This window comes from Ips typographus, linkage group LG11 (assembly GCF_016097725.1).
Source record: "Ips typographus isolate SLU linkage group LG11, UJ_Ityp_2.0, whole genome shotgun sequence".
Taxonomy (NCBI): Eukaryota; Metazoa; Arthropoda; class Insecta; order Coleoptera; family Curculionidae; genus Ips; species Ips typographus.
Genome location: NC_138432.1, coordinates 3,827,177 through 3,850,843, shown reverse-complemented (window position 1 = coordinate 3,850,843; position 23,667 = coordinate 3,827,177). Strand labels below are relative to the sequence as shown.

The 23,667-nt window shown below is 33.4% G+C and overlaps 1 protein-coding gene across 1 annotated transcript in view; it reads left to right on the top strand.

Annotated features, from left to right (window-relative positions):
* Positions 1–23,667, top strand: part of CycD (cyclin D) — a 66,864-nt gene that overhangs the window by 9,186 nt on the left and 34,011 nt on the right. The window lies entirely within an intron of this gene.

The following is a 23,667-nucleotide window of genomic DNA, read 5'->3' as shown; positions in this document are numbered from 1 at the left end:
TTATTCACTCTCAATTTGATAACGGGGTGTTCAGTAACGCTGTATTTTTAGATTAGATTTTTTCTTGCTTGAATATTGAATGGCAACCACAAAGTTGACGATTGACAGCTGTTCGGTAACCTTGAAGGTCAACCACATACCTTATCAGTTGCAATTCATGTTTTACCTAGTTTATAGGAAATAGTGTCAAAATCAGACCGGATTTGTGTTTATTTGAAGTATATTTGAGAAATTTTATGGATTTCACACATTTATTGGACACTGAAGTTTTATAAGTTGTCTGAAAATCGTGTGAACTAAGTTAAAAGACAAATTTTAAGCATCCCAGTCAGTTCTCATGGTTTTGAAGCCAATCTTCAACACTAAAGTCGTGTAAGTTAACGGAAAATCATGTAAACTGACTTAAAAGAGAAATTTTAAACCTCCAAGTCACTTTCCATGCTTTTAAAGCCAATTTTCAACACTAAAGTCTTGTAAATTAAATGAAAATCATGTAAACTGGACAAAAAGACAAATTTTAAGCATCTAAGTCACTTTTCATTGTTTTGAAGTCAATTTTCAACACTAAGTCATGTAAGCTGTCTGAAAATTATCTAAACTATCTAAAAAGACAAATTTTAAGCCTCTAAGTCAGTTTTTGTGGTTTTGAAGCCAATTTTCAACACTAAAGTCTGGCAAGTTAACTGAAAATCATGTAAACTGACTTAAAAGAGAAATTTTAAACCTCCAAGTCACTTTCCATGCTTTTAAAGTCAATTTTCAACACAAAAGTCTTGTAAGTTAGCTGAAATTCATGTAAACTACCTAAAAAAGCAAATTTTAAGCCTTCAAGTTACTTTTCATCGTTTTGAAGTCAATTTTCAACACTAAAGTCGTGTCAGTTGTGTGAAAATGATTCAAACTGACTAAAAAGACAAATTTTAAGTCTCCAGGTCACTATTCATGGTTTTGAAACCAATTTTTAACACTAAAGTCTTGTAAGTTGTCTGAAAATTGTGTAAACTGGCTTATAAGACAAATTTTAGCCCTCCAAGTCACTTTTCATTGTTTTGAAGCCTATTTTTCCACACTAAATTCTTATAAGTTGTCTGAAAATTATCTAAACTAACTAAAAAGACAAATTTTAAGCCTCCAGCTCACTTTTCATGGTTTTGAAGCAATTTTTCCACTAAAGTCTGGTAAGTTAACTGAAAATCATGTAAATTGATTTAAAAGAGAAATTTTAAACCTCCAAGTCACTTTCTATGCTTTTAAAGTCAATTTTCGACACTAAAATCTTGTAAGTTGTCTGAAAACTATGTAAATTGGCTTATAAGACAAATTTTAAGCCTCTAAGTCACTTTTCATGGTTTTGAAGTCATTTTTCAACACTAAAGTCGTGTCAGTTGTCTGAAAATGATCCAAACTGACTAAAAAGGCAAATTTTAAGTCTCCAGGTCACTTTTCATGGTTTTGAAGCCAATTTTCAACACTAAACTCTTGTAAATTAAGTGAAAATCACGTAAACTGACTAAAAAAAAACAATTTTATGCCTCCAGGTCGAATTTTATGGATTTACGAAATGATTAATGCCTTCTAGACACTCTATTGTTTTCAAATCAATTTTCATTCTTCAAACTACGTTAAAAAGGAGTCTGAAAGTTCCTCAATTTTTGATTTGTCATTGGCACACAGTAAAAATTAGCTGTCAAGCTGTTACACTTTGAAAATTGACTTGAACAGTTAAATTTGACTTTCTAGCTTGATTTTTAGTTTCCAAGTAAATTTACTTTTTAAGTTGTTTTCTTACTTTTTTCTTACTTCTTCAATAGACTTGAAGTAAGAAAAACTTGTCCTCATTTGTAAAATAACAACAAAAAGTCTTTTAGTGTCTACGTACTAATTTAAATAACTTTTAGATTCTAAAGATTGTCTCATTATCAAAAATTGTTGCCTTTTTTGTCAAAAATCTTCTGAATTTTTGTCTCCTAAAATGCATTTTAACATGGAATAAGCCAGCTTTTAGCTCCTATCAAAGTAAACGATTTTACTACTTTTTAAAAGGCAAGTTTTCTTAAGACTTCTATAACAAAAAAATTAAAAATTAAAAAAATGTAATATAATTAATATATTTTATATTTATAAATTTAATATAATTTAATATATTTTTTATTATATTTAAATATAAATATTTTATTATTTTTTTTATTTTAAAATTTAAAATTTTTGTAAAAATTTGACTATATAATATCATTGGGAACGATTTAGTTATTGCTGTTTTCAGCTTCTCTTTTAACATTCACTGAATCATTCATATGATCATCAATTACTTGTATATTTTGTTTTTTGACATTTTTCACATTGCATAAGCAACTTTATTATTGCCTCGGATATTGTTGTCCTGTGAATCAGGTAATAAACACCAAACAACTCACATTTTTGTCTGGTGATTATTGAAGCCAGACACAATCAATTAGGGACCTAACACCTTGGCCCAAAAATTCTCAGGCACCCCCTAAAATTTGCATTCTTCTTGTGTAATAATACAATTGGCTAGAAAATGGTGTGAGAAAAAAATTCGTTGCCACCTTTCCTACCTAACAATATTACGGGCTTTTCTTCCCAGGTTACATATAAAACCCAAAATCATCCCTTAACCGTTTTTCGGGGGTTGGAATAGGTCTCCTTTACAGACCGGAACAACGAGCCCGGTAATATTAGGTGAAAGAAATAGATCCGGTAGAAAAAGGATTCCTTCACTCAAGTTTTTTTTTTAAAGAGGGTTGTTTTAGTCCTTTTAGCACGTGGGAACATTGTTGTGTTGTAGACTAAAAGTTTGATTTTCTAAGTAAGTTATTAAAGATCAAAGTAAAGTTGTATAAATACGTCACATTTGACAAAAATTTGGCAGGTGAATAAGTAAAAAATGAATCGAAAAATTGACATACCTGTCAAAAAATTGTCAGTTAAATAAGCGGAAAAATGATAGTTAAACAGACCAAGAGAGATACAATGAAAATTTACTTTTTTTTGGTCTTTGGACCTGACAAAAAATACGTCAAATTTGACAAATAAATAAGTAATAAATCAATCAAAAACTAACAGTTAAACAGGCTAAGAAAGATACAAATAAATACTTCAAAAAATTGGCAGCTAAATAAGTGGAAAACTGACAGTTAAACAGACCAAGAGAGTTACAATGAAAATTTACTTTAAAAACTGACAGAAAAATAGCTCAAGTTTGATTAATAATAAGTGAAAATTGATAGTTAAATAGGCCAAAAAAATTGAAGGTAATACGTCAAAGAACTGACAGAAAAATAGGTCAAATTTGACAAATAAATAAGTAATAAATAAATCAAAAACTGACAGTTAAACAGGCTAAGAAAGATACAAATAAGTACTTCAAAAAATTGGCAGGTAAATAAGGGAAAATTGGTAGTAAAATGGTCAAGTCAATAAACTGACAGATGAATAAATCAAAATTGTCTGTAAAATGAGTAAAAACTGACAGTTAAATATGCCAAAAAAATTGAAGGTAATACGTCAAAGAACTGACAGAAAAATACGTCAAATTTAACAAATAAATAAGTAATAAATGAATCAAAAACTGACAGAAAAATACCTCAAGTTTGATTAATAATAAATGAAAAAGATCAATCTCAAAATTGTCTGTAAAATAAGTAAAAACTGACAGTTAAATAGGTCATAAAAATTGAAGCTAATACGTCAATTGATTGACGTAATTGAAGGTAAGAATTGACAGAAAAATAGGTCAAATTTGACAAATAAAAAAGTAATAAATAAATCAAAAGCTGACAGAAATATACCTCAAGTTTGATTAATAATAAGTGAAAATTGTCGTCAATATAATGGTCGTCAATAAATTGACAGATGAATAAATCAAAATTGTCTGTAAAATAAGTAAAAACTGACAGTTAAATAGGCCAAAAAAATTGAAGGTAATAAGTCAAAGACCTGACAAAAAAATACGTCAAATTTGACAAATAAATAAGTAATAAATAAATCAAAAACAGACAGAAATATACCTCAAGTTTGATTAATAATAAGTGAAAAAGATAAGTAAAAAAATTAGCAATTAAATAAGTGAAAATTGATAGTATAATTGTCAAGTCAATAAATTGACAGATGACTAAATCAAAATTGTCTGTAGAATGAGTAAAAACTGACAGAAAAATACCTCAAATTTGATTAATAATAAGTGAAAAAGATAAGTAAAATTTGACAAATAAATAAGTAATAAATAAATCAAAAACTGACAGAAATATACCTCAAGTTTGATTAATAATAAGAGGAAATGCAAAAAAACACATACAAACTACAGAACAAATTGCACTTAGACTAGTAACCAAGATTAGACATCCTCAAAACCCGCTACATAACCCAACCAACGAATTACTCTACGAACGGACACAAATGACAAAAATAACAGAACGATTAACGAAACTAGAGGCAAAATGGAAAGGCAACCCCCACAACTGGACAATTATAAACCCCATCTCCCTCACAAGACCAAATAGACAATCTCGCTACGCCTTTCCTCAATATACTCTGTTGGAACATTTTACCTAAAAAAACGAACTATTAATTTTTAACCTTTTCTTTGTAAAACATTATATTTTTTTTTTTTTTAACAAATATTTAGTACATAAGTTTTGTTTCTGTAACATTGGCAGAAAGACCGGTAGGTCGATAGCCTTTTTCCTCGGAAATAAAGATGGTTTATATATATATATATAAGAGGAAATGATTTCAATCTCAAAATTGTCTGTAAAATAAGTAAAAACTGACAGTTAAATTGAAGGTAATACGTCAAAGACTGACTTAAATATGTGAAAAATGACGCAATAAATAAATAAAAAAAAAATTACAGATAAATAAGTCAAAAATGGCACTAAAGACGCCAAAAATGTTCAACTATATAGATATGTCAAAAAACTAATGCTGCGCTGTTGCCAAACAGTCAATTTTTCTATAAACTATAGGAGAAACGTCAGTAAAGACAACATTGTGGTTTTTGGCGTTAAAATTGTTATTTCTTTTGGTTTTTTTTTTCATTTTTCTGAGATGGTTGTATAACTTTTGAAAATTCTGTGAACGGGTTTTAATTTTATCAATTTTCAAACAAATCTTGTTTAAAATCTAATCTAACCTACCCATTTTCAATTTTTCAACTTTACTACTTGTTCGCTTTTTGCCATAAACTAACCAACTGGTAAAAAAAATATCATATATCATCATCATATAACTTTCACCCCTTCTAGCGGCCAAACGGTGCAATCCACCTTTTGTAGGCACATTTTTTGTGTTCAGTGTCATTTTGACGTAGCTTGTCAAATAATTGACTTTTATTAGGCGCCGAAGGAGATGGTGTCAAAATGTCTTGTTGGAAATTTGGCATAATCAAAAAGGACAACAAAATTTGAGGATTTTGAAAAAAAGGTTTTTGTTCGCTATAGTTGCCAAAAACTTGTTTTCAAGCAATTATTTTGGCATTTAACAACGTTTTAGACTGACAATGACGTTGCACCTTTTCAGTGATAAAAACGACACCCTGTATTTGGAAATTTGCGATCGTGGGAATACCAATGTGCCCGATCTAATAACTATCCACAAAAGTCGTCTTGACTTCCTACAGGGGGTGCCAATTATCGATTTTTCCCCTTGTTCGAGTCGGATGATTCCCGAAAAGATCGTTGGTTGTTAAAAAAGTTGAAAAAAGGTGGTAAGTTCGTTTCTTTGCGCGCCAAGATGGCCAGATGGTAGTTTAAAAGGAAACGTATTTTTGGTCTAGTTGAACCGACCGCAATGTCACGTTTTATTTAATAATCACAATACCATGACCGTGTATAATGACAAGTGAACCGCGACCAAGTTACGTCACAATTTAAAGAGACATTTTTGGTTCATATTCTGTACCAAGAACAATCAATTTGATCGGCTCAAGTTAACTGGATTATTTTCAAAGACTCGAGAGATGTTTTCAAAAATTTGCGATATAAGACATCAATCTCAAAAACTTTTTGGAACAAATTGTAGTACAGATTTCCACAAAGGCCTTGATCCCCGATACTAAAGAGTGCGATAGTACACAATACTGCATTTTCATTGATGTAAATATAGTTTCGATATCAGCGTGCAATATCCGTTTGATATTTGAATGAATCAGTAACAGAGCAATTCAAACCGCACATCAAAACTTATCAATAACACGCCTGGAACCAATTTTGAGTCCACGATAACGACTATGGTACATTTATTTCAAATAATTTATTTTTGACTGCATGTTAATCTTGCTATTTTAAAAGTATTACAGCATTTTAGAGAGTGGAAAGAACAAGATTACTCCCGCGAAAAATGCCAAAATACAGACCTTTCCGGCCTGCAAGTACATCAGATTTAATCCCCATTAGTTTTTTGTTGAAAACATACTAATTTTCAAAACGCACAATACGGAAGAATCCTGTATTAAACAGTTTTAGATATTTAATTCAACTAGGGCACTAAAACTGGCCATACAGTGTGGTCCAAATTGGTGATTGGGATCTCGAAAACGGTAAGAGCTACAGAGTCGGTTAAATGGGGAAAGTTTTAGCGAATTGTATGTATGTATATGTTTATTATAAAATAGTATACAGGGTAATTCAAATTCGACCCTCACTCTTATGATCTAGGAAAGTGACTTGTGAAACATAATACACGAGTGGCATACAATATGTTTTATCTAGTGCTGGGTAAATTACAAATACTATGTTTGTGGCAGTTCAAACTTTGACACCGCTTTTCTCGCTGACTGTACCAAATTTTGTAGTGTTTTTTCATGTCATTGAATAGAAAATTTAACGAGGATTTCAAAAATGTGCTTAAAACAGCCATTTTCTTACTCCAACTGAATTTTATAGGCGGTTTTGTCCTTGACTGTCCTTTAAACCGTGTTCAAATTTCAGACCACAATTTCAACTGATCTAAATATTTGGTGCACCAAATCAGTTTTTCCTTAATAACTCAAAAACGCTGAAAGTTACAAAAAAATTGCAAGAGACCAAAAATGTTCCTAATCAACTCCTTAACTCAACATCGTAAGTTTTCAATACCGTTTTTGCTTCCAGTATACAGGGTGTGCATGAAAATTATGGTGATTGACTGTTTTAGGTCACCCTGTACGCATTTTTTCTGATAGAACTTTTTGCTCTACACCACTGGAAAAATGCGCTCAAGGCGGTTATTTTGAGTGGCTCAATCTCCCTGAGCTATCAAAAATAGCCGAGTTACAGGGTGCTCAAATTTCAAACCACAATATCAACAGATTTGAAAATGTTTTGCCTTAAACCAGTTTTTGCTGAATAACTCGAAAACGTTGAAAGTTACCAAAAATTTGAATGAGAGCAAAAATGTTCGTAAAGAACTGCTAAACTCATCCCTGGTAGTTTCACAATCCGTTAGTGCGGCTACTATACAGAGGGTGCATAAAAATTGTAAACATTCAGATTTTCTGGCCACCCTGTACGCAATTTTTAAGATAGAATTGCCAATTGATAAGTGTTCCATTTAAAATAAGTATGTAGTGACAGAAAGTGCAGCCAACTTGAAAATAGTTATCCTACTGAAACGACTCCCATTGACTTGGTTAGGTTATCAAATTTTGTGATTTAAACTTTTTTCCTTAATCAATCGTATTTTTCTAAAGATCATCCTGTATATGTAGCGTGTACACAGTGAGTCAAGGTTAAACTGTCATTTGTGGGTGCATTATGAAAACTAAACCAACTTTTTTGGTTTGTTTAGAGCCAGAGGCTTCAAAATACTACTAAAAATGTCCCAAAAATGTCCAGAAGTTTCTACAAGTGTCCTAAACTTCTAAATAATGCTGAAAATGTACCAAAAATTTCCAGAAGCTTCTACAAGTGTCCTAAATTTCCTAAATAATTTTTAAAAACTGCCAGAGGCTTCCAAACGCTACTAAAAAGTTTTTTGTCCCAAAAATTACCAGAAGCCTCTACAAGTGTTCTAAATTTTCCAAGAATTTTTTTAAAACTGGCAGAAGTTTCTAAATACTGCTGAAAATGTCCCAAAAATTACCAGAAACCTCTACAAGTGTTCGAAATTTTCCACGATTTTTTTTAAAACTGCCAGGCTTCTAAATACTGCTGAAAGTATTCCAAAAACTGCCAAAAACCCGTACAAGTGTTCTATACTCTCCGAGATTTTTTTAAAACTGCCAGGCTTCTAAATACTGCTGAAAGTATTCCAAAAATTGCCAGAAACCCGTACAAGTGTCCTAAACGAGATTTTTTTAAAACCTGTTTCTAAATAATGCTGAAAATGTACCAAAAATTTCCAGAAGCTTCTACAAGTGTCCTAAATTCTCCAAAGAATTTTTAAAAACCTGCCACAGGCACCAAACACTTCTGAAAATGTCCCAAAATTTGCCGGAAGTCTCTACAAGTGTCCTAAACTGCCGAAAATTTGTAGCACTTCCGAAAAGGTCTAACACTGTGTAACTGAAACATTTCTAGGACTCTTTCAGTGTTTTTAAACAATCTGCAACATTTATAGGATTTCTGAAGGTTTTCTAGACTTTTTGCAACATTTCTAAAGCTTCAACGACATTTGTAGGCTTTCTGGAACATTAGCATTTAGCACTTTTGCAACATTTTTAATCAATCTGCAACATTTCTGAGCACTCTACAAGATTTTTACGCTTTTTACAACATTTCTAAATAACAAGTCTTTTGGAGAGCTTTTAGACTTTTTGTAACATTTCTACAGCTTCTGTAACATTTTTAGGTTTTTGGAACAATTTTAGTCTCTCAGGCACTTTTTTTACTTATTCTTACATTACTACGCTTTTTGGAAGGTTTTTAGACCTTCTTAAGTCTTTTCCTGTATTTCTATTGGTTTTTGCAAGATCTGCAACAAATACAAGTGTCTAGTAGTGTTATTGGGATTTGTGACATCATAGCAATTTTGTTTGAGTTTCGGTATATATTGTTTGAATTAAGTCGCTGTCTCGTTTAGTTACTACACTCTACACTGCGTTTTCTTGTTGCTGTGACGTCATTGTAGTTTACTTTGATTTTCCTTCTATTTGAACGACGTGTTCTTTAGTGGCGACAATTCGGTCTTTTACCAAGACAACTAAAAGGGCCGACACATTTCATACTTAAACATAATAAAATAAACATTCACAAGGATGGCTTCTTTAAAAGATGAATGAAAATGCCGCCAGTTGAAACAACAAACAATCTTTTGCCATTTTCACTGTGCGAGTACAGTTTCGAACCAGCCCCGGTATTCGACGATTCGGTGAGCAGAAACAACAAACTCTTAACTGTTTACACTCTGGAATCTTATCCTATAGGGTGGTCGACTTTAGTGGTTCTTGGAAGCGCCATCCCTAGCAGGTATACGGACTTTAAAAGAAGTTCTCAATGACTTAAGCTAACCGAGTGAGACCGACAGACGGGGAGTTATTTTTTGTGCACATAAAATCTAGCGTAGCGCCTCTTCTTCCGTCAAAAAGACACCTCGTACGTAATGTAAACGTATATTCTCAAACAAAAGTATCATCGGTGGAATGTTGATTTTTCTTCCTGGGAAAATACCAGCCGGTGTTCATTGATCAAATTTTGTTGAGTCACAACGTGGAGAAGAAAGTTCATCAACTGAACGTTTCTCTTCTTCTTTTTTTTTGTGCTCATGGTCGGTCGATCTTGAAGGCAATGGATTTTGCCCGAACAATAACTTTGCACAATGCATTTTATTCGCCTGGTGTAGTTTGGACTGTGTAATATTGCGGTGCTATCATTTATATAAAATGAAGTGTTTTAATAACAGTCTGATGATGGCGAATGTGCCGAAAACTTTCTCACAAAGTGTAGTAGAAACTTGCTCCTAATAATTTGCATATCAACATCACACGCCTTGTTACCATGCGAGACTAATCAAGAAGCCAATTTTGCTGCTTTGAGCACATTTTCATACCCTGAAAGGCTCAAAATTGACTTAGAACTACCTGATTTACTTGAAAATTGTGTGGAAAGTACATACATTTGATTATGAAGTCAATTTGAATGCTGTGTATACGTTTCTAAACTTTGAAAACCTCAAAATTGACTTAGAAATTAACTGATTTACTTGAAAACTTTGAAAATTGTGTGGAAAGTACATAATGTTGATTATGAAGTCAATTTGAATGCTTTGTACAAGTTTTCACACCCTGAAAGACTCAAAATTGACTTAGAATCCAACTGATTTATTTGAAAACTTGGAAAATTGTGTGGAAAGTACATACATTTGATTATGAAGTCAATTTAAATGCTTTGTACACCTTTCCACACTCTGAAAGACTCAAAATTGACTTAGAATCCAACTGATTTACTTGGAAACTTTGAAAATTGTGTGGAAAGTACATAAATTTGATTATGAAGTCAATTTGAATGCTTTGTACACGTTTCCAAACCCTGAAAGACTCAAAATTAATTTAGAACTTAAATGATTTACTTGAAAACTTTGAAAATTGTGTGGAAAGTACATACATTTGATTATGAAGTCAATTTAAATGCTTTGTACACGTTTCCACACCTTGAAAGACTCAAAATTGACTTAGAAATTAACTGATTTACTTGGAAACTTTGAAAATTGTGTGGAAAGTACATAAATTTGATTATAAAGTCAATTCAAATGCTTTGTACACCTTTCCACACTCTGAAAGACTCAAAATTGACTTAGAATCCAACTGATTTACTTGGAAACTTTGAAAATTGTGTGGAAAGTACATAAATTTGATTATGAAGTCAATTTGAATGCTTTGTACACGTTTCCAAACCCTGAAAGACTCAAAATTAATTTAGAAATTAACTGATTTACTTGAAAACTTTGAAAATTGTGTGGAAAGTACATAAATTTGATTATAAAGTCAATTTAAATGCTTTGTACACCTTTCCACACTCTGAAAGACTCAAAATTGACTTAGAATCCAACTGATTTACTTGAAAACTTTGAAAATTGTGTGGAAAGTACATACATTTGATTATGAAGTCAATTTGAATCATTTTTACACGTTTCCACACCCTGAAAGATTCAAAATTGACTTAGAAACTAACTGATTCACTTGAAAACTTTGAAAATTGTGTGGAAAGTACATACATTTGAGTATGAAGTCAATTTGAATGCTTTCAACACATTTCCAATCGATAACAAGTGGAATTAATGTCTCTGTTATTGTCAACGTTTTGTAATTTATTGTTTGCGTCCTCAGGCCATTTGACTGCCTGACTGAAAATGTCTACTCCTTATACATTTCAATTATATCCGGTGTCAGATTAATCAAACTAAATCAAAATAATTAAAAAGTGGACTGTTTTCATCGAAGTTATTATAATTGGATTAAGAATAACTTTCTTGTCTTCACAATCTACCGTTTTGATATGTGGTGATCAAGATTTCAGATTCTAATAAGGGAACGAACAGTTTCCACTTAATTATTTCATCATTCGTCCTCTTTTACTTGGATTCAAAAACCTTACTATTCTCTATATCTCTGAAGGTGAGTTACATAGAATAGAAATTTAAATTTCATACTTCTTTGTGTCTAATTTGTCTGTAAAAAATTTGATAGGATAGCAAATATTGCTGATTTTCAGTATACGAAGAGTGTAAGACGTATTATGTTTTTCACCCTGTATAAAGTAAACCGAACCAAAAAAAACTATTACCATTAAATATCCTTAAAATATTAAGAAAATCTGTCAATTTTGTCATTGTCATCCTAATTTTATACTGTTTTTCGTTTATTTGTTCATTAGTTATTATCTACGACATACTGGGTGTTAAAATGATATAAAATTCAGATTCTAGTGTTCGTCGATGCAACTAATGATCCATTTCACCATTCCCATGTTAATTGCATAAAAAAAAACACCCTCTGGATGGGACCGAATTCCTTAACAGGTACCCGATGATAGTGACAAGCAACTATGATAATTTATCAGTGTTCCCATATAAAAATAAGACGGCGTCAAGTCCAAAGTGATTCTCAGCTGGTTTTTAAATAGAAAAGAGATTTAAAATGTCGGCATGGTACCCCTAAGGGTGACTTTACATTCCTGATGTGGGCACCATTGAGAAAAGATCACCGTTTACCGTTTTTACACTTTGTTATCTCCGGTCGAGCTTCGTGGAATTAGGGCCTTATTGGGTGTGGCCCGTTTCTGGGAAAGATACTTTATCTTAAGACGGACCGCTGTTATTTTCCCAAATGGTTCTATTATGTGAGAGTGGACCTTAAATTGAAGTAAACGCAAAAAGTCAAGCATTCAAATAAGGTGCCAACACCGAAAATTCAAAATTTAGGGCCAAATTAATTTAACAACTATTTTTGGAACCCAAAGATTTTGCATGGTAAAATTTGAAGCCAGAATTCTAGTTACAGGATGATTCCAACGTATATTTGTACTGTTTGTACCTTTAAAAGTTCTCGTTTGACCATCCTGTATAGTGTCTGCAGTAAAATAGTGAAATTTTTTAATTTATTTTCATTAAAACGAGATTAGACTAAGTTGGAGCCAAGATTCTAGTTTTTCCAGTTTAACAGTTTGTAACTCGGTTATCTTGACAATTACAGGGTGATTCCAACGTATATTTGTACTGTTTTTACCTTTAAAAGTTCTCGTTTGACCATTCTGTATAGTGTCTGCAGTAAAATAGTGAAATTTTTCAGTTTCGTTTGGCAAAAAAGAGATTAGACTAAGTTGGAGCCAAAATTCTAGTTTTTCCAGTTTAACAGTTTGTAACTCGGTCATCTTGACAATTACAGGGTGATTCCAACATATGTTTGTACCCTTAAAGTTCTCGTTTGACCATCCTGTATAGTGTCTGCAGTAAAATAGTTAAATTTTTCAGTTTCTTTTGAGTAAAAAGAGATTAGACCAAGTTGGAGCCAAAATTCTAGTTTTTCCAGTTTAACAGTTTGTAACTCGTTTATCTTGACAATTACAGGGTGATTCCAACATATGTTTGTACCCTTAAAGTTCTCGTTTGACCATCCTGTATAGTGTCTGCAGTAAAATAGTGAAATTTTCAGTTTCTTTTGAGTAAAACGAGATTAGACTAAGTTGGAGCCAAAATTCTAGTTTTTCCAGTTTAACAGTTTGTACTTAGGTTATTTTTACAATTACAGGGTGATTCCAACGTATATTTGTACTGTTTGTACCCCTAAAAGTTGTCGTTTGATCATCCTGTACAGTATATGTAGTAAAATTGTTACATTTTTGAGTTTCTTTATAAGTAAAGAGAGATTATAGACAATTCTCTAGTTTTTGCCAGATTAACAGTTTGTAAATTGGTTATTCTGATTGCTACAGAGTGGTTTAATAATATATCAGTTTATAGTTCTTAATGCTTTTTACAGGGTGTTTCAATAGATCATTTCGTAATCACTTTGTACAGGTTAACGACAAAAACAAGTTTATAGCCTCTGAAAGTCTATTTTGACCACTCTGCATGGATTGCTTAGTGAAAATGACAATGTCTATTATTGAAAAATTGTAAAATAATTGCATTTTATTGTAGGAAATTGTTAAGTTAGGTTAGAGCCGATAGGAAAATTGCACAAACATAAAATTGAGGTTAGGTTAGACGGGAAAATTTGATTTTGATTAAAGTAGGTGAGTAAATCATGAAATTATATTATTTAAATAATTTCAGGTAGGTTAGAGAGAAAAACGTTAAAAAACATTAATGTTAGGTTAGGTTAGATGGGCAAATCATGAAAACTTACAATTGAAGTTAGGGTAGAGAAGAAAATCGTAAAAAACATGAAATTTATCTGGTAGGAACGACCTAAACTGAGGATTAAAATTTTTATAGTAAAAGCAGTCAGGTCGCTAAAATTAACGACATGGTTCCCACCATGACACCAAAAAAGGATTGCCTGCATTTTTCACCACCTCATATTAACACCGTTTTCAAAGAATACACAAACATGGTTTTTATACGGGAGGCGCCCCATTAAGGGCTGTTTCAACCCCGGCTATGTTTACACAAGACTACCGAATGGTTCACATTAAAAAAGTCTCTCACGGCAAACATTTTGCCAAAAGTTTCCGAATTCTGTTTGGTTCTGCATTCGCAAAAGGTCCTTGACCATCTGACCACGAGAATGCGGGCCGTGTTGGTTCTTTTTTCGTTGATGGGGAACCGGGAACGGCGACTTCAAAGGCGGACGTGGGGAACAGCGTCTAGACAAAGAACTGGGTTAATATCTCTTGGGTAATTGTTGCCGTTTTCATTCATAAACGCTGGGGATATTTCTTGCGGTTGTGCACCTCAATCATATGGTACCAACCCTGCCCAGATTAGATCTTTTAGGTACCTTCTCACATGTACCAGTCTTTTGGCCGCTGATTACATATTGCAGGTTATACTCTTATGCTACTTTATGGAACATTCAGTATACCATTTGGAATATAAATATCTGTCCTTTGCCTTATATTAGTGAGAATATTTGGCAGGCATATTTCCAGCATTTTTCTGAACATTGAAAATTAGAAGCTACCCAAAGAGTGTCTGTAATAAATAATATAAAAATTAAATAATTAAAAGTCAGTTAAATTTTATTTCAGGACTTCACATACATTGTAATTTTATATTTCTAGCTTTCTACTCACTTGGAGTGAGAAAATGACAGTTTTAAGCACATTTTTGGAATCCTCATTAAATTTCCTATCCAATAACCTGATAAAACACTACAAAATTTGGTACAGTTAGGGAGAAAAGAGGTATGAAAGTTTCAGCTGTCAGAAACACAGTTTGAAAAGACAGTCAGGGACAAAATCGCTTGTAAAACCCACTTGGAGTGGGTAAATCACAGTTTTAAGCACATTTTTGGAATCCTCATTAAATTTCCTATCCAATAAGCTGAAAAACACTACCAAGTTTGGTACAGTTAGGGAAAAAAACGGTGTCAAAATTTGAACTGCCGGAAACACAGTTTGAAAAGACAGTCAGGGACAAAACTGCTCGTACAACCCACTTGGAGTGAGAAAATGACAGTTCTAAGCACATTTTTGGAATCCTCATTAAATTTCCTATCCAATAACCTGAAAAAACACTACAAAATTTGGTACAGTTAGGGAGAAAAGAGATATGATAGTTTTAACTGTCAGAAACACAGTTTGAAAAGACAGTCAGGGACAAAATTGCTCGTAAAACCCACTTGGAGTGGAAAAATGACAGTTTTAAGCACATTTTTGGAATCCTCATTAAATTTCTTATCCAATAAGCTGAAAAACACTACAAAATTTGGTACAGTTAGGGAAAAAAGCAGTGTCAAAATTTGAATTGCCAGAAACACAGTTTTTTAAAGACAGTCAGTGACAAAATCGCTTGGCAAACCCACTTGGAGTGGGAAAATGACAGTTTTAAGCACATTTTTGGAATCCTCATTAAATTTAATATCCAATAACTTGAAAAAACACTACAAAATTTGGTACAGTTAGGGAAAAAAGCGGTGTCAAAATTTGAACTGCCAGAAACACAGTTTGAAAAGACAGTCAGGGACAAAATTGCTCGTAAAACCCACTTGGAGGGGGAAAATGACAGTTTTCAGCACATTTTTGGAATCCTTATTAAATTTCCTATCCAATAAGCTGAAAAACACTACCAAGTTTGGTACAGTTAGGGAGAAAAGAGGTATGAAAGTTTCAGCTGCTAGAAACATAGTTTGAAAAGACAGTCAGGGACAAAATCGCTTGGCAAACCCACTTGGAGTGGGAAAATCACAGTTTTAAGCACAGTTTTGGAATCCTCATTAAATTTAATATCCAATAACTTGAAAAAACACTACAAAATTTGGTACAGTTAGGGAAAAAAGCGGTGTCAAAATTTGAACTGCCAGAAACACAGTTTGAAAAGACAGTCAGGGACAAAATTGCTCGTAAAACCCACTTGTAGTGGAAAAATGACAGTTTTAAGCACATTTTTGAAATCCTCATTAAATTTCCTATCCAATAAGCTGAAAAACACTACCAAGTTTGGTACAGTTAGGGAGAAAAGAGGTATGAAAGTTTCAGCTGCTAGAAACATAGTTTGAAAAGACAGTCAGGGACAAAATCGCTTGGCAAACCCACTTGGAGTGGGAAAATGACAGTTTTAAGCACAGTTTTGGAATCCTCATTAAATTTCCTATCCAATAACTTGAAAAAACACTACAAAATTTGGTACAGTTAGGGAAAAAAGCAGTGTCAAAATTTGAACTCCCAGAAACACAGTTTGAAAGAACAGCCAGGGACAAAATTGTTCGTAAAACCCACTTGGAGTGGGAAAATGACAGTTTTCAGCACATTTTTGAAATCCTCATTAAATTTCCTATCCAATAAGCTGAAAAACACTACCAAGTTTGGTACAGTTAGGGAGAAAAGAGGTATGAAAGTTTCAGCTGCTAGAAACATAGTTTGAAAAGACAGTCAGGGACAAAATCGCTTGGCAAACCCACTTGGAGTGGGAAAATGACAGTTTTAAGCACAGTTTTGGAATCCTCATTAAATTTCCTATCCAATAACTTGAAAAAACACTACAAAATTTGGTACAGTTAGGGAAAAAAGCAGTGTTAAAATTTGAACTCCCAGAAACACAGTTTGAAAGAACAGCCAGGGACAAAATTGTTCGTAAAACCCACTTGGAGTGGAAAATTGACAGTTTTAAGCACATTTTTGGAATCCTCATTAAATTTCCTATTCAATAACCTGAAAAAACACTACAAAATTTGGTACAGTTAGGTTAAGTAAGAGGTATGATAGTTTCAGCTGTCAGAAACCCAATTTGAAAGGACAGTCAGGAGCAAAATCGCTGGTAAAGCCAGTTTGGAGTGAAAAACCAAGACTAGGGACAATTCAGTAAAGTTGGCATCACTGAAAAAATTTGTCTCAGACCAAAAAAGACTCAATCAAGTGGTTAAAGGCAGCTTCCTTCCGTTCCACATTGAAAACAGACGGCGAAATTGTCCTGACCTCCACTCTTCTGGCCGGGGATCGTTTCCCATTCACCCGTATTTCTAAGAAGCCTTTTTATCAGCTATAGTTATGATGATTGCGCATTGTTGCCGACCATTTGCCTAGTTACGTATTCGGGTTATTAACAATAAAGGTTTCCTAACATAAAGAGAGCCGCAGCATCCTTGAGACTGTAAATAAATTTCTGTAACAAAATATCATACATCTTTAGCATGTTTTTAGTAGTCGCCGGATGCCAAGGTTGCAGATAACCTTCTTTTTGAATGGTATCAGGCTGGCCAGTCCAACCTCCCATCCTCTTCTTCGCTACTAAAACAGACGGAGATGGCTTTACTGTTCACAAAGGTGGTTATCCTGATTAAAATTTTGTGGTTGTTTACCTGGGTATCGCGGGGGAATTATCAATGGACGGCTATACATTTTTGACAAAAAAAACCTTGGACAAAATTGCCTTAATCAGCATAAACTCGTATGATGTAAGACGAGATTATTAATGAAGTCATTCAGTGCTATAAACATATTAACAAATTAGACTTTTTCCAGGACGATGACCCTGCCATTTTACTTTTGTTTATTTGAATACAATCTGCAAAACTTTAACAAAATCGTTCAGGAATTAACTTCTCCAGTCGATTCCATTTCAAATCTCTTCTTTGCAAACCATCATATTTTAAAACAACCATAGACAGTCGTCAATAATGGATTGTTTGTTGTACAGGAACTGATCGACATCTGTCATAAATTTGACCCTGATTCCTAAGATACTTCCTAGAAGAAATTTTACTTTTGGCAGTTGGAAGTTGTCGTGCAACAAGTACCGTAGTTTGTCAACTGTCAATTAAAGTTTCTGATCCACCGTGTATAAACACTTTACAATACAGGGTGCCCCACGACGAAAGACATCGATTGATATTGGAAAAAGTATAAATAAATAAAAGTTTTGAAAATTTGGCAGGATACTGATGTGGGCATGCCTAATCTAATTAAAATATTTTCAAGATGGTTGCACTTCCGTTTATCCCGGAAGTCGATCACAACTTTCTTATTTTAAATAGAACACCCTATATATTATTACATATTTGGATTTCTCACAAAATTCTGACCAACTTTTGTGTACAATGCCCTATGCCTATCTCTCTAGCCGTTTTCGAAATATTTGATGTTTTTCCAAAAAAGTGACAGTTGCAACGCTCAACATATTTTTGTACTCTGTCAAAACTGTATTTCATTTTGCAATGAAACTTTGGGTTATTGTAAATAAAGGATCGTTTTATTAAACTGAGGGTGCGTAATGACCCATTTGTATACAGGGTCGTCAAAAAAAATCATAAACTTGCCACTAAAAAAAATGAAAAATTTCAAGTTTTTTAAATAGAAACCCACATTTTTTATGACGGACTCATTTTGAGCATTAAAAATTACTATAAGTTTCAATTTACTTGCCTATACCTAAATCCAATCCATTTATTAGATTACTTAAACCTGAGAATGTGATAAAGTTGTGAGTAGAACATGTGAGGTATTTGCCGCTCGTTATCCAGAAAAACCAAAGCCATCACCAAAAGCTGTCAAGCAAATAATTGAAAATTGTAAGAATACGGGATCTGTGAAGAGAAAAGCTATTAAAACAAAACCAATCCTTAATAATACAAATGTAGAAATTGCAATTTTGGGCTATTTTGTTGCAAATCTAACTTCGTCAATAAGACAAGTTTCCGTAGAATCGGGCATATCCAAAAGCTCAATTCAAAGGATCTTGAAGAAACATAAATTTCACCCTTTTTCATTTAAATTAGTGCAACACTTAAAAGAGGTTGAATTTCCGAAGAGAGTAGTTTTTAGTGAATTTTTGTGACAAGTTTTTTTTTAATAATAAAAAATGTTTATTCTCAAATAAAACGAAATGGGTTGGATTTAGGTATAGGCAAGTAAATTGAAACGTATAGTAATTTTTAATGCTCAAAATGATTCCGTCATAAAAAATGTGGGTTTCTATTTAAAAAACTTGAAATTTTTCATTTTTTTAGTGGCAAGTTTATGATTTTTTTTTTACGACCCTGTGTACAAATGAGTCATTACGCAACCTCAGTTTAATAAAACGATCCTTTATTTACAATAACCCAAAGTTTCATTGCAAAATAAAATACGGTTTTGACAGAGTACAAAAATATGTTAAGCGTTGCTTTTTTGGAAAAACATCAAATATTTCGAAAACGGCTAGAGAGATAGGCATAGGGCATTGTACACAAAAGTTTTTCAGAATTTTGTGAGGAATCCAAATATGTAATAATATATAGGGTGTTCTATTTAAAATAAGAAAGTTGTGATCGACTTCCGGTATAAACGGAAGTGCAACCATCTTGAAAATATTTTAGTTAGATTGGGCATGCCCACATCAGTATCCTGCCAAATTTTCAAAACTATTCTATTTATACTTTTTCCAATATCAATCGTTGTCTTTCGTCGTGGGACACCCTGTATATTTCATTATAATTACACTGTGTATCCGTTAATAGTTTTCAGTTATCGTTCATAGTACTTAAAGGCGATTTGACCTGAATTGATAAACACGAGGATCGATAACGTTTTAAGGGCTCAGCATCTGACCGTGAAAATCTACTCTACAGGATGGTCCAAACAAGAGTTCCCACGTAAGGATGTTCCATTCATTCCGGTGAAGTGCACTCGAGGAGTTTTGTTGTTTTTCAATCATTGGTATGTGCAAATAAAGTAGAATGAGATGACATTGAGACAGCCCTAGTGCTTTGAACACTGCCAATCTACCGAGAAAGCCGCAAAGGAAGTTTGTTTTCTTGCATTCAAGCGATTCTCGAAACTACTCGCTCGAGTGTATTTTGTACCGTGTGGCCCAAATTGGATGCTTTTAAAACAAAAATTCCGATGTCGGCCACAGAAAACTTAATAGTTTGTGTTAATATACCAGGCGTCCCAACGAAAATAGTTGATTTTGCAATAACAACACTTTTTAAGAAATCCCTTCTTGACCTTAAGCGAAATTTTGATCTCAAATTTTTGTGTGTCTCAATTGAAATTTATTGCAATGACCACCCATTGACATTTTACTCCTTCTCAAGTTAAGACCTTCAAATTTTCGTCCCAAAAATGTCGAAAATAACCACGTTGTGCCCTTTTTATAGCGAAATTAGATTCAGCGTTTAATTTTGAACAATCTGGCTCTATTGCAACATTTTCGTATCTTTAACCGTTTTCGAGTTATTTAACAAAAACCAATTTCATGGTACTTTGACCACTACTTTCGAAATGGAATTTTCAAATTTGCATAACTCCGCCATTTTTCAACTTACAAGGTGTACGAACCACTCAAAATAAAGCTATGCCAATCCTCTTTCCTGTCATACCGGTCACTTGATCCGTTCTTGATAAATCCTTACAGGGTGTGACAAATTACAGGGTCGTGTTTGTTTGTCGGCCCCAGACGACCCCCTAGGGCTTTAAAGCGTTTTCAAAGTCACGTAACCAGATTCTACGTTTAATTTTGATCAATTTTACTCTCATAAAAAATCTCCGTATCTTTAACCGTTTTCGAGTTATTTAACCGAAACCAATTGCATGACCAAAACTTTGAAAACAGACACTTGAATTTTCAAAGTTAAATAACTCCGTCATTTTTTTACTTACAGGGTGCGCAAATTGCTCAAAATAAAGTTATGTCAGTCCTCTTTCCTGTCATACCGGTCACGTGATCCGTTCTTTTGAAACATATACAGGGTGTGGCAAATTACAGGATCGTGTTTGTTTGTCGGCCCCAGACGACCCCCTAGGGCTTTAAAGCGTTTTCAAAGTCACATAACCAGATTCTACGTTTAATTTTGAACAATTTTGCTCTCATAAAAAAATTTCGTATCTTTAACCGTTTTCAAGATATTCGACAAAAGCCAGTTGCACGGTATTTTGACCAAAACTTTCTAAATGGACACTTGAATTTTCAAAGTTGAATAACTCCGTCATTTTTTAACTTACAGGGTGCGAAAATTGCTTAAAATAAAGCTATGTCAGTCCTCTTTCCTGTCATACCAGTCACGTGATCCGTTCTTTTGAAACGTATACGGGGTGTGAGTGCAAATTACAGGGTCGTGTGTATTTGTCGGCCCCAGACAACCTCCAAGGGCTTTGGAGCGTTTTCAAAGTTACATAACCAGATTCTAGGATCTTAGCTCTTTCAGTTCTTTTTCCTGCAATACTAGTTGACTATAGGTTTTTATTATAACGTTTTGTCGTAAATTCAGTAGTTTCGAGAGTAACGATCAACGAAGACAATCCAAAAAGGGGTGGTAATCCAGGATTTTTTCGAAAAATTTGAAAACCGTTTAAAAGTTTTGCAAACGTGGCAAAAACTATCCAAGAAACTCAAAAATATAAAATTGGCTTTAAAACAAAAAAAAACAAGTTTTGTAACGTTTTGAGGAAAACGAAAATTTTCGCATGAGAAATTTGACAAACTAAATGCATCTGATTTGGGCCACCCTGTAATGGGGGTATCAAATTTATTCCCTCGAAAATCTTAACCGAATTGTTTTCGGTTAAGGCGCAACTGTGTAACTTTTCCATTAACAATGTCTAGTCATTCCCCAGACCTAAAATCATTTTCATATTAATATGCAAATATCCTAGGTAGATCCTATTCTTTAATTGTGTTCCACTAGACTAGATTTTTTTCAAATACAAACACAGCCACTTTATGAATATGTAATTTGCAACAGTTATCTTCGAGTACTTTTCACGAGGGTCAATTAATTTAAGCTCGAGCTTTCTCATCACCCTTACGGTTGTTACCACCAGATGCTAGGGAATTACCGGGAAGTTAACCGGGATTTAGGAAGGCGGGGTCTTAAGGGCTAGACTGCGAGACAGTGACCTTTGCCCTTCTTGATTCCCACAGGCGAGACATATTGTTAAGTCGTTTTGCATTGTCACGACCCTTTCTTAACGGTAGTCTGGACCAGTGACGTAGTTTTGCAAAGTTGCAGAAAACAAGTGCGGAAAGTGATAGTTTTCCGCATGAGTAGCAGAAAAACGCTTTTTCTGTAGGGGTTTTAAAGGTCTTCAGAAAAGTATTTGACGTCATACAGGCTTTTTAAACAATTTTTCAGGAAAGTGATAATATCATGTACTGGCAATAGTTAAACACACAAGATTACTCAGAATCCAAATAAAAACACAAGTTAAATGCCTTTATCTAATCTGTGTTCTAGTAATAAAATCGGTGAGAAGTGGGTTTAAAAATTAAAGCTCAATTGGGATTTTTTCCTGCGGTTTCCGTACAGGAAAATGTCACCGCTAGATTTTGATAACTAAAAATAAAACTTTTTGAACGGTTTTTGTTCAATCCGCCACTGTGTCCCTTATAAATAACCGGTGGTAATAAAATTTGTCACGGATAGGGTAGGCTGGACAGTGGTCATTCTAATTAGAATTGTGGTCAATTTTTTTGCGAACTATATTTTAAATATGATTTTGTTTGACAATAGACCAGAAGATTAAATTAGATGGGAAGCAAAATAGAAAAAGTCGTACTTATTCAAGTGTTTTTCAACTAAATTTGAAAAGTATCCTTAAACTCCCTAATATTCATTTTGCAACTTTCAGAGGCCTTAATCCCATTTACAATTGTCAGAGGGTTCTGAAAAGGTTTTTCAGTAATTTAGAATTGTCAGAAGCTTCTATTAGTCATTTTGCGACTCTCAGGGGCCTCTGAAATGTTCTTTCAGTCATTCAATTCTCAGAAGCCTCTAATAATTATTTTGCAACTGTCAGAGGCCTTAGAGTCTCATTTACAATTGTCAGAGGGTTCTGAAAAGGTTTTTCAGTAATTTAGAATTGTCAGAAGCCTCTATTAGTCATTTTGCAACTCTCAGACACCTCTGAAATGTTCTTTCTCAATTCCCAGAAGCCTCTAATAATCATTTTGCAACTGTCAGAGGCCTTAGAGTCTCATTTACAATTGTCAGAGGGTTCTGAAAAGGTTTTTCAGTAATTTAGAATTGTCAGAAGCTTCTAATAGTCATTTTGCAACTCTCAAAGGCCTCTGAAACATTATTTCAGTCATTAATAATTGTCAGAAGTCTCTAATAATCATTTTGCAACTGTCAAAGGCCTTAGAGTCTCATTTACAATTGTCAGAGGGTTCTGAAAAGGTTTTCCAGTAATTTAGAATTGTCAGAAGCCTCTATTAGTCATTATGCAACTCTCAGAGACTTCTAAAACGTTCTTTCAGTCATTCAGAATCCCCAGAAGCCTATAATAGTCATTTTGCAACTTTCAAAGGCCTCTGAAACATTATTTCACTCATTAATAATTGGCAGAAGTCTCTAATAATCATTTTGCAACTGTCAGAGGCCTTAGAGTCTCATTTACGATTGTCAGAGGGTTCTGAAAAAGTCTTTCAGTAATTTAGAATTGTCAGAAGCCTCTATTAGTCATTTTGCAACTCTCAGAGACCTCTGAAACGTTCTTTCAATCATAGAACTGGAACAATCACATCAGTACTTAAAAAACATCTGCAAAGGCAATTTTTGAAATTTTTACTAATATTACCCTTTTATTGACTTGATTGTTGGCACAGTTGTCTAAATCAGGTCTTTCTCAGGTTGTTAAGCAAATTGCTGATTAAAAA